The sequence below is a fragment of the Protopterus annectens genome, chromosome 7.part0, assembly GCF_019279795.1.
Source record: "Protopterus annectens isolate FY-2018-M chromosome 7.part0, PAN1.0, whole genome shotgun sequence".
NCBI classification, from domain to species: Eukaryota; Metazoa; Chordata; order Ceratodontiformes; family Protopteridae; genus Protopterus; species Protopterus annectens.
In genome coordinates, this window is record NC_056739.1 from 1,826,614,906 (window position 1) to 1,826,627,016 (window position 12,111).

General features: G+C 40.0%; 1 pseudogene; it reads right to left on the reverse strand.

Annotated features, from left to right (window-relative positions):
- The window catches only part of LOC122806197, a 37,168-nt pseudogene extending 26,001 nt beyond the window's left edge, over nt 1-11,167 (reverse strand).
- Between the last annotated feature and the right edge of the window lie 944 nt (nt 11,168-12,111).

Here is a 12,111-nt window from a genome sequence, read left to right on the forward strand (position 1 = left end):
CAGGCATATTCCAACTATTTATTATTTGGATTTATTGATTTGTTTTCTTTGATTTCACTCAAGGATTTTCTAATCTATCAATGCAAAACGCTCTAAAGCTGTTCATTGATACAGGGCCATATTCTTAGGAAAGAGGAATGACTCACTGATGCCAAAATCTTTGAGTTTTGGAGTTGATCTCAACAATATTGTGGCTCAGGAAGGTGAAAATATAGACATTAATCTGGTTGGAGGTTTCAAAGTCCTGTTGCGCAGAGGAATAATGCTCTGATTATACTTTACATATAGTTTTAGAAGTAGTTACAGAGTATTAACTCATCCATCAAAAGCCATAAAACACATACCTCAAAACAGGTATTCAGATGTGTTAATATGCCAGCTCCTACATTTCAGCAATAGTTTTATAACATGGAGGCAATATGTTCTTATTTGTGATTAAAGGTGGTAAATAAGTCTACATACTTTTTATCATTGTTGAGCATTCTTCAGCCATGACCTAACTCATTGGGAAATGTTGAAGTATCGTTGCATTGTCAGTTGATTATATTTGACATCAAATAAATGGTTTACTAGTTTATTCACCTGTAAAGCATTATTTAGGAAGAAATGAATTCCACACAAGCATGTTATTAAGAAATATATAAACATAAGCAATGTATAGTGTTCTTTGGATACTAGTTTGGAAATAAGCAATATCCATAAGCATAGATTAGTTAAAAGGAATAATTTACTTATGTACTATGATTTGTCTGAAGAAAATCCTTTATAAATAATAGAATATAGTGGTTCAATATAACAAAGATCTTTTGAAACAAATAGCAGGGATTTTTTTCATACTACCCCTTTCAGAAGTCAAAGAACTACATAAGAGATATTTTTCCAGAAACTACTATTTTGCAGGACATCTCACCTATAGTAAGGAAATAATAATTTGATGTTATTTTGATAACATGTAAGTCTTGAAACGCGTCCATCAGACAGAGTAGGAATCAAATGTCACAGGTCCAGTCAAATGCATATTTTTTGATCCACCTATGCTTTGCTCTACCTCTATCTATCTATCTATCTATCTATCTATCTATCTATCTATCTATCTATCTATCTATCCATCTATCTGTTGTGTGCCAACATACATTATGTGCGTGAAGTGATTCAAAAATGCTTTCATCCATGATTGGCAATACAGTAGACAAGGTGACATGCAGAGTGAAAACAACATATGAATTAATGATCTGATCAGATAAGATAACTGGCTTCTAAATGAAGAAGTGTAAGAAGTAATTTATGCAGAAAGAAGTTAAGAAACATACGGTACAGTTTCAAGAAAGTAGTTTCTAAATGTATGAAGCAGCCAGGTGAGAAAGACTTTCTAAATCAAAGACATAAAGAGCAAAAGTAGAAATGGATAAAAAGAGGAAATTGACAAAATAATAATGAAAAAAGTAAAAAGAAACAATCAATAAACAAACAAGAAATGGATAGCAGGTAAGAGTTTTGACACTTTCAGTAATCAAATTGCTTAGCTTTGGCTATATAATTCACATCTCCTTCCTAAAACGGGAAATACAGCATATATTTTTTGGCTTTTTGGGGGGAAGGGGATAAAGAACTGCAGACAGCTTTTGAAAGTTTAATGAAAGTTATGCAAGGTGGCATATCAGGACAGACAGAACAGGGTATGATGACTGCCTGGGTCCATATGGGTAGGGAAACATGAATAAAGAAGGAGATGCCATTCTAAACGTCTGTCTGACAAATAGCTTTATAGTGATCAACACATGGGTCAGCAGAAGAGAATATCAGAAGATCACATATGATAGTTGCCAACATGCAACTCAAATATACTTCCCCAAGTAAGAAAAATCATCCCCAGTGAAGTAGTGGGCCCATAACATAAACCACTGGTTGTGATAATCAGCTGCCACCAGTGGTCATAGAACATTCTAAGGTCAATAGAGACTAGGTTGAAAACCAAGAAATTGTCATGAGAGAAAACACAAACGTTCAAGGAAGTACACATGGCTCTAGAACCTCAGGAAGAAGATGAAATAGATGAAGCTGAAGAAGAATGCTACAGTCTCAAAACAGTATGTGTGAGTACTATAGAACAGATATGTGACTGACCCAGCTATGGAAATAAGGTAAATAAGAAAAGCTGGTGGTAGAATGATGCAGGAATTCATCAAAAGAAAGAAGGGGCACAGGAAAAAGTGGGATATAGAAAAGACAGACCAGACTAAGGTGGAATACAGGCTGGTTAACAAAGAGTCTAAGAGAGCAGTTACAATAGCAAAGATCAAGGCATCAGAGGTACTATACCAGCTTCTGAAAGGGGCTCAGTAGATGGCACAAAGAAACTATTAGGTTGCAAGGCAAAGATAGAAAAATAAAGAAAACAGTCATCAGATACTCTTCATAAGGGATGCCAGTAACAACCTGCTCACCAGCCCTCAGGCATCAAAGGCAGATGGAAATAATACTTCCATCAGCTTCTGAATAGAGAAATCCCCATAGAAGCTGCCCTGCCTCAGACAGAGGCTACAGAGAAAGAAGTGTGAATAGTACTGAGTAAAATTAAATTAGAGAATGCAGCAGGCTCAGTTAAAGGTCATGGCAGATATGATGAAGATGCTGGGCAACTTAGGGGAGAGATGACTTCAGAGGTAAGTCAACAATAAGGAGAGCAAGGCATATCCCAGCTAGCTGAAGAATAATCATTCTAGTTCTTCTTTCGGCTTTTCCCGGTTAGGGGTCACCACAGCGGAACTCTGGTCCACTAATAATTGGCAGTAGATTTTTTATGGGTGCTGAGGTGCCAGCTCGATGCCCAACCTTCAACGAAGGTACGCCCATTCCACGCATGTCTTTTGAATGCCACTGGACTGCGGGGAGGACATGCAGACTCCACTCAGAAGGCGCTCTCGCCGAGAATCGAACGGGAGAACCTTTTGCTGTGAGGCAACAACGCTACCACTGCACCACTACAGCTTATTGAAGAATAATCATTTTAGTGCTGGTGTAAAAGAGCAAAGAAGGCATGCACAACTGTACAGAGGCATCAAACTCCTGATGCACTCATGAAAGTTCTCAGTGGGAGTGGGTGTGCATCACAATTCAACTCTAAGCCCACTATTGTTTACAGTGGTGATGGGCTACATTAGTAAACATGACTGAGGGAGACAGGTTAACTAAACTGCTGTATGCAGATGATGAGGCATGGCAAGCAGATTCTGAACAGGAACTTCAGCAAATGATTGAGGATTGGAATGCAAAGCTGAAGGCACATGGGATAAAACTGAGTACCGTTAAAACAGCTGTAATGGCAGCAAATGGGGGAAGTCAGAAGAAGTTGAGAAGTGAGATAGATGGGAAAATAGTGGAACAGGTTAACAGCTTTAAGTATCTGGAAGGCAAGGTTGATGAGACAGTTTGAATGAGGAGGCTGAAGTTAGAATTAAAGGGTTTGCAGCTAACTGGCACAGAATGTCAGGGGTAGTGTGTGACAGAAGAATGCCAACAAAGCTAAAAAGTAAAGTGTATAAAACAGTGACGGAACATTACTACTGTATGGCAGGGAAACCTGTCAGTGAAGGCAGAGCAGTTAAGGGAGATAGAGATGATGGAGTTGAAGGGGCTGAGATGGGTGGTAGGATGCACACTGTAGGACAGATGAAAAAATAAATTGGTCATCAGAACTGAAGCCCAAGTAGCTACAATTGCAGACAAAGTCAAAAAGAACAGTTTATGGTGTTTCAGGGACATGTGTAGGAAAGCAGAAGACAATGTGGTGAATAAGATTTGAGCAGACAGGAAGAAGGCAGGAAGAAACAAGGACATCCAGCAAAGAGACTGACGGATAGTGTGACAGAACTACTGTGACACTAAGGCAGGATTGTCAAAGAAGGTAGAAGAGTAGCATTGAATCGACAGGGAGATGGTGGGAGTTGACACAGCTGTCCAACCGAGTTAGAAAATGTGAAAAAGGAGGCTTGATGATGGTGTCAGTGATTCATCATGGCAAGGGCAAATATGGTTGAAATAGTTTAAACTATCTTGCAGGATGTGGTCTAAAGGAATTGTGATTAACAAAAAGAAGATAGGTAAGGGTCGGCAAAATAACATGTAAAGCAATTTTGAAAATTCTGATTATGAGCAGACAGTTTACTCATTCTGTGAGTAAGAGCTTTGGTAGTGTTTAATAAAACACAGTATCATATGGTCTGTGAGGAGAATGTACCTGCAAATTTTGTTTAGTACTTTTGAACTGAATACCTTTTTTAGTTACACTGTGCAAGATAGACAGGATATATCATATTTTTGCAATTCTTTTGGGAGTCAAGAGGTTTGCTAATTTATGAAATGGGTCATGTGACATAACCTTATTAAGAATGATGGTAGTGTACTTGTAAAATGATACTGTAAAGTGAAGCAAAACATTTAATTATATAGAGGAACTGACTGCAGAGATTGTAGCTCACCATGGCTCTGTGACTGTAAGAGGGTTGCATTTTAAAGACTCCAGACCTGAGTAAATAACACTGATTTTACTTTTCCTTTACTAAGAGTTTAGTGTTTCTTAACTAGTAACAACAGGACCTAAAGTCAGAAATAATAAAATTAATGAAACTTCACTTTTCTGTTCTTTACTAGGAGCTTAGTGTTTCCTAACTAGTAAAAACAGACACCTGTTTTAGAATTAATGGAATTAAGCAAGCAATAATGCCTGACAGGGTGTACGTTAATATAGCAATAACCCATGCCTGGGTGTGGGTAATGCTGGATTTACCCACGGTTGGTGTGGTTTGGTCACGAGGGTGAAGCCCGAGTGTCCAAACAAAGACAACTGTGGGTAAATCCAGCATTACCCACACCCAGAAGTGGGTTATTGCTATTATACAATTACATTATTTAAGAAAAAAAAAATTACTTTTCTTAAATAATGGCATTGTATAATGCCTCCTTGCTGCCCTTTCACAGCTGTCTGGTATTCTGCAGCAGTTCTGATGTACTGCGCATGCGTATACTTACACAGTACATCAGAGCTGTGGGCAAAAGCAATGGAGAAAGCAAGATCTCTGTTGCTTTTTACAAACTGTCTCGCTATGTTAAAGGAGTTTAACATAGCGAGACAGCTTTAAAAAAGCAATGGAGAATCTCCGTTGCTTTTTTTAAAGCTGTCTCGCTATGTTAAACCCATTTAACATAGCGAGACAGTTTTGAAAAAAGCAACGGAGAAAGCAAGATCTCCGTTGCTTTTTAAAGTGTCTCGCTATGTTAAATGGGTTTAACATAGTGAGACAGCTTTTAAAAAAGCAACGGAGATGCAATAATAGCAATAACCCACTTCTGGGTGTGGGTATTGCTGGATTTACCCACGGTTGTCTTTGTTTGGACACTCGGGCTTCACCCTCGTGACCAAACCACACCAACCGTGGGTAAATTCGTTTAACATAGCGAGACATGTTGTAAAAAGCAATGGAGACCTTTTTCCATTACTATAACTCTGATTTACAACGTGCACGCTGACCAATCAGTGTGCACGTTTTGGAATATTAATGGGGGGTTGTTGTATAATGTGTAATTAACACCTGCCCAGGTGTGTTATGAGACCTGACCCTACAGGCAGAAGGCCTCTACAGCCATGAAAGGGCATTAATTACACATTAACACATATCCTGGAGGGCATTATTGTGCTTAGAGAATTAGTTCGCTGTAAAATTGTTGTTTTACTTGCTTATTTTTTTTAAGTACTATGTTATTTTTTTACATATTTTTAATGTAAAATAGTTCCTCTGCCTAATCTTTTAAACTTGCTGTAGTATATGCTAATGGTGTTGGAGGAATCATTTTACATCAAAAATACATAAAACAAATAATACAGTACTTAAAAAATAAATAAAAGTAAAACACAACTATTTAACATAGAACCCATTCTCTCTCTCTTTCTCATACACACATTCACAGTCTCTTTTGCTTTCATACACATATATATATATATATATGCACACACAGTCTCCTCTGCGTTTATGCACACATTCACTCACACAAGATCAGTCTCACTCTTTCTCAATCTCTCACACACAGTCTCATTGCTTTCATATAGGCATTCAGTCACACAGCATCACTGTCAATCTCACTCTTACACACACAGTCTCCTCTGCTTTAATACATGCATTCACACACACACGAGATTGCTCTTACTCTCTCTCGATCTCTCACATATACACACAGTCTCCCCTGCATTCATACACGCATTCCGTGACACATGATCGCTCTCACATTCTCTCCAACTCTCTTGATGTCACATATACATACACACACACACACACACACACACACACACACACACACACACACACACACACACACACACACACACACACACAGTCTCTTTCTTTTTCTTTTATTTATTTTTTTTACATTTTACGTTTGCTAAACAGCAGAACTGCTGCTTATGGCGGCCATTATTTTTTTTTCAGTCCAAGTTCCACGGCAGCTTGATATGCTGCTGTGAAGCGGCGGACTAATTTTTTACCAGACATTACTTGTACATTTATACCCTGCCTGAGAACGTTCATTCTCCAGTAAGTGTATTGATGTACAGTTTGTCCATTTTCTAATTAGAATTAATTACTACTATTGCATTTCTTAATCAGGAATCATTTAACTCTTTATTAAATATCCTCTAAGGCTGGAGTCTGCACGAGCAGCTTTACATTATTTTGTGTTTTGTATATGTATGCAATTTATTTATCTGACATCTCTAAACTTTGTCTTAATGTTACTACAGTTTAGAAACAATACATCTGTGGTTATACTCAAAACCTTTACCACATTTTGAGGAACTGTTTAATATTTTTTTCATAAAAATGCCTCATACCATAAAGAAATGGTTTGCTACACCGTCAGTGCAAAATTGAAAGTATAGTATAATGGATTTAACAGTGCTGCCGGTGGTTCATTTTGGGACTAGCTATCCCACATGTTGCTTGTTTGTTCCACTGGAGTCATTTACATTTGAGAGTAAGTCTTTTGGACTCTGGCCCCATGTAAACCTGATTGATAGATGAGTCATACAAAGTAGTAAGTCACTTAAACTGAGAGCAAGTCTTTTGTAATCATGACAGGATAACTCTGGAAAAAGTCACTTATACTGACAGCAAGTCTTTTGAAATCTGGCACTAAGTGTTTTGTAGTTTTCAAAGCTGTAAAATACAATATGCTCCTACACTTTTTATCTGAGTCAGCTAAGCCCCCATGTATCATATTTCTCAACCTTTCAACACAAGAATTCAGGAGAGTACAAAAAATAACGGGTGGCAAAGTCCAAAATCTGGGACAAAAATTCTAACTATTCATCTTATTAATTAAGAATGTTGCTATAATAACAGTTTTTTCATTAGCATACATTTTCTACAAGATATGAAGCCTGAAACACAAATGTCTGTCATTATTTAGAGACTTCAGCTTTCAGTGGTTTGTCAGAAAACCACAAATTTTGTTAGAAATAGACCAAAAATATAAGGCAAACAATCTAGACATTCTGTGAAATTCTGGACAGTTGAGAAGTATGACTTGAACTACAAAGAACTGTGATCAGGTCTCTCTGGTCAAACCTCAGTTGTTATATATCCTAGGGATTGACATCGATATTCCCCTCTTGATCTTTGCATCACTTTCCTGTCAAGGTGAGTTTCTTGATATCTGTATCATAAAAAAGTGCAAAACAATTTAGTTATGATCAGAGACCCAGTCATAACCCTCTGTATTACAAAAGTGAACAGCAAAATGTATGCATGTCGTGCTATTAGCGATTTGCCCTGGCCCACCTTTGAACAAACCACTCTACACTCGCAAAGCCATTTAACAACCTTTATCATATATTATCATAACATGAACTTCAAACATATAAACAATATCAATTGCCTTCAGCCACAATGATTCTCAGGGCAGCGTAACAACTCACCCTGCTCGATTACACCTCAGGGCAGTGTATCTGCTCACCCTGAAACTTCCTCCACCAGGGCAGCGTACCTGCCCCCCACACACATACAAATTATAGGCAGCGTACATGCTTACCTTCCACCACACAAAACCACTGGCCAAATCAAACCACATCCTTAGAGGGGGAACAGAAGAGGACAATGTTGTCCTTCTTCTCCGCTCCAACCAACCAAATCTTCCTCCACCAAAAAAGGAAGGGTGGGAGGGACTAACTCACGCCAAATGTAACTACTTCCTTTAGCTCCCTACACTTAAACCCATCCTGAATCCCACCCTTCCTTACCTCACTTCCTTAACTACTCCAATCCCCCTTCACTACCTACCTTGCCATGACTCTAGTGATTAGCCAATCCCTTAATCCCTAGCCTAGCTCTTCCCCACCCCCCCCTAAACTTCACTCGCGGGGCCAGGACAACTTTGTTTGAGCCAAACTGCATTTGTCCCGGCCCCCCTTTGAACAAACCACTCTAGACACACAAAGCCATTTGACAACCTTTATTATATATTATCATAATATGAACTTCAAACATATAAACAATATCAATTGCCTTCAGCCACAACGATCCTCAGGGCAGCATAACAACTCACCCTGCTCGATTATACCTCAGGGCAGCGTACTTGCTCACCCTGAAACTTCCTACACCGGGGCAGCGTACCTGCCCCCCCCCCATTAGTAATAGGCAGCATACCTGCTCACCTTCCACCACACAAAACCATTGGCCAAATCAAACCACATCCTTAGAGGGGGAACAGAAGAGAACAATCTTGTCCCTCTTCTCCACCACCAGCCTGATCCCAGACTATTCCCCCTCCTAAACCTTAACCTGCAGCATCTCTTGTAGAAACAGCTTGAGATGCAAATTAAACAAATCCAAACCAATTTCCTTCAGATGAATTCCATCTGTATGATACCAACTTATCTCTCCTTGCCCAAAGTCCCCATGTTGAATGATATGTATCCCCGATTTTCTTAGCTGCCCCTCCAATGTACGGTTAACAAACCTCCTGGCCCTTTCAATAGCTTTATAACTGCATGCCTCCCTCCAATACAATTGAGGAATCAACTCCATCCACACAATTTGCATACCCGGGTACCTATCCTGTAGTCTCCACAAACCCTGCAAAATAATCTTCGCTAATAACTTCTTAGTCAAAATACCTAAGTCATTACCTCTCAAATGAATTATTATTATATCAGGACACCCTATCCGTGATTTAGCCTTCTGAAATTCAAACAGCAACCTATTCCAATGAATACCCCTAACCCATGCCAAAACATAGAACATCCTAAATAAGATAAACCCAGATTACTTCCATCCTCCCTGATTAAAGGATGCTTCTCAGTCCAGTGGATATACAAATGGCCCAAAATGAGTATAAGCTTCCCTAAAAGAAAAAGAAAAATTGTTAATAATCACAAACACTACTGTCTAATATAAGGTAAAAAGGCATTTGAGGATCACCTGCCCACCCTCTTAATAACCGCAATTGAACTGCCCTGTCTAGCCAAATCCGAAGCCCTCCGAATTCTAAAAGAATGAGCCGCAAACTTCTCAGCTGGAAATCCCATGCAACCAGAAATCCTCCTAATTAAAGTAATAAACTTACTACTGGAAACTACCCTGCCATCCCTTGAACAAAACACCAACCTCTCTGAACACCACAACCTCCTCCTCCTAAATTCTGTAATCCAAATTACTGGGCAAAAGTGAAGGTTCCTGTCTGCTTTGAGCACTACCATACATCCCCTACCCAACTGATCCATCTTGCTTTTCTGTATTACAGTGCTGACCTCCTTCTCAGTCACTATAAGATCCTTCCAACTTAAGGAACCTAACAATTCCGATACCCTGAAAGTGCCAAAATATAACCACGTGCATATAGTGCCCCACATAAAATAATCCAGCGACCCACCATGTAATAATCCTAAACCCATTAACAAAATCTTCAATATCCCCCTTGTAATTGGCAACCATGTATCCCTACGCTCCACCATCACCCTCCCCTACCATCTCAACATAAGTCCTAATGTCCAGAACTTCATAAAATCTTGCAAGCCCCAAAATTAGCAAAATTGCTAATAACCGCCAGATCCACTTTAACTGTCTGCGAAGCCTTACCTTTCTCCCATGCAGTAGCCACATATGTTAAAAACAATTCCACTGACCATACCCTTACCTCGTCCGGCAATCGCAAAACAAATTGATTAAAATCAAAAAAGAGCCCTACCGTATGCCTTCTTCTTAGAAGAAGCCCAGGAATGCTGCACCAGACGCCTGACTAGCCTGTCCCAAGATTCCACACCTCCTCCAGCAGTGTTTCCAGCACCTCGACTGCCCCTGGAGCCAACCCTCGAAACCTGCAAAACTAAAAGCGGGACAAACTATCAGCAATATCATTCTTAACACCAGGCACATGTACCGCTGTAAAAGAAAAATTTATTAACAGGCTCTGTAATACCAACTTCCGCAATATCCTCAACAGCAATTCTGCCCTAGCTGTCTTCTTTTGTAACACCTTCACCACAGCCATATTATACAAATGAAAAACTACCCGCTTATTCCTCAACTGCTCCTTCCACACCACCGAAGCTGCCCATATTGGCATCAGTTCTAAAAAAGTGACATCACACCTCCATTCCTCATTCCAGTCTGGAGGCCATTGCGCTGTAAACCAACTTCCCCCAAAATTAAGCCCCCATGCCGATACCACCCATTGCATCCGTAAACAACTGAAGTTCTTCCTGACCTACCCAATCTGATTGCCAAAAGGAAATACCATTAAATTGTCGCACAAAATTATCCCACAACTTCAAATCCTCCAGCACTAGCCTGGTCACCTTAACCCATTGATGTTTGCTCCTACCCCCTTTCAGCATATAAGCTAACACCTTGCAAAACATCCGAACCGGATGTACTGCTTGACTGGCAAAGTTCAGAAGACCCAACAGTTCCATGACTGAACCAACCCGAGTCTTATTCTTGTCAAACACCCCCTGTATAGCTGACCGCAACCTCTCTATCTTATCCTGAGGTAGATGAAACAATCCCCGTTCTGCATCTACCATTAACCCCAGGAACTGCAACGCTCTTGCTAGACCTCCCATTTTGTGCTGTGCTAAAGGTACACCCAGTTCCTCACACATACTGGTAAATTCCTGCATCCCACCGTCCCTTCCCCAACTAACAAGAAATCATCCAAATAATGCACCGCCTTCTGCTTCCCCACCCTCTGATTCCAAATCCAATGTAAAAGGGTACTAAATTTCTCAAATGTCGCACATGCCATGGAACAACCCATCGGCATGGCAGTGTCAAAATAGTACTTACCGCATACCTTCATCTCCAACAATGGCCAATCCTCCCTCCTGATGGGCAACAAACGAAAAGCCGATACAGTGTCAACCTTAACCAACCACGGCTCCCAAAATTCCCTGATCACCTGCACTGCATTGTCCAAAGAGGCGTAACGCACCCTAACTTCTTCATCCCCAATAAAATCATCCACTGACCTCCCTTCTGGAAATGAAAGATGATGAATCAATCTAAACTTCCCAGGCTGTTTCTTTGGCACTAACCCCAACAGTCACACTTTGTAGCTAACAAAAGGCAGCATATCAAATGGACCCCACAAACGCCCTGCCTTACACTCCTTACCTACCAGCTCTTCCAAAATGTCCTCTTTCCCTTGCACTGAACGGAGTTTCTTACAACCCCCCCCCCCACAACTCCACCGTGGACTTAATAGGAAATCCCCATTGAAACCCATCTCATGCCAAATGTAACTACTTCCTTTAGCTCTCCACACTTAAACCCATCCTGAGTCCCACCCTTCCTTACCTCACTTCCTTAACTACTCCAATCCCCCTTCACTACCTACCTTGTCATGACTCTAGTGATTAGCCAATCCCTTAATCCCCAGCCTAGCTCTCCCCCACCTACACTTTACTCATGAGTCCAGGACAACTTTGTTTGTGCCAAACTGCATTTATGAAAAATGATGGATTTTCAGGGAAAAAAGCTTGAAAACATTATTGACATTTTTACAGTGAAAATTTGAAAATTAACAATATAATGACCTTCCTTGGATGTACAATCTGTATATAGA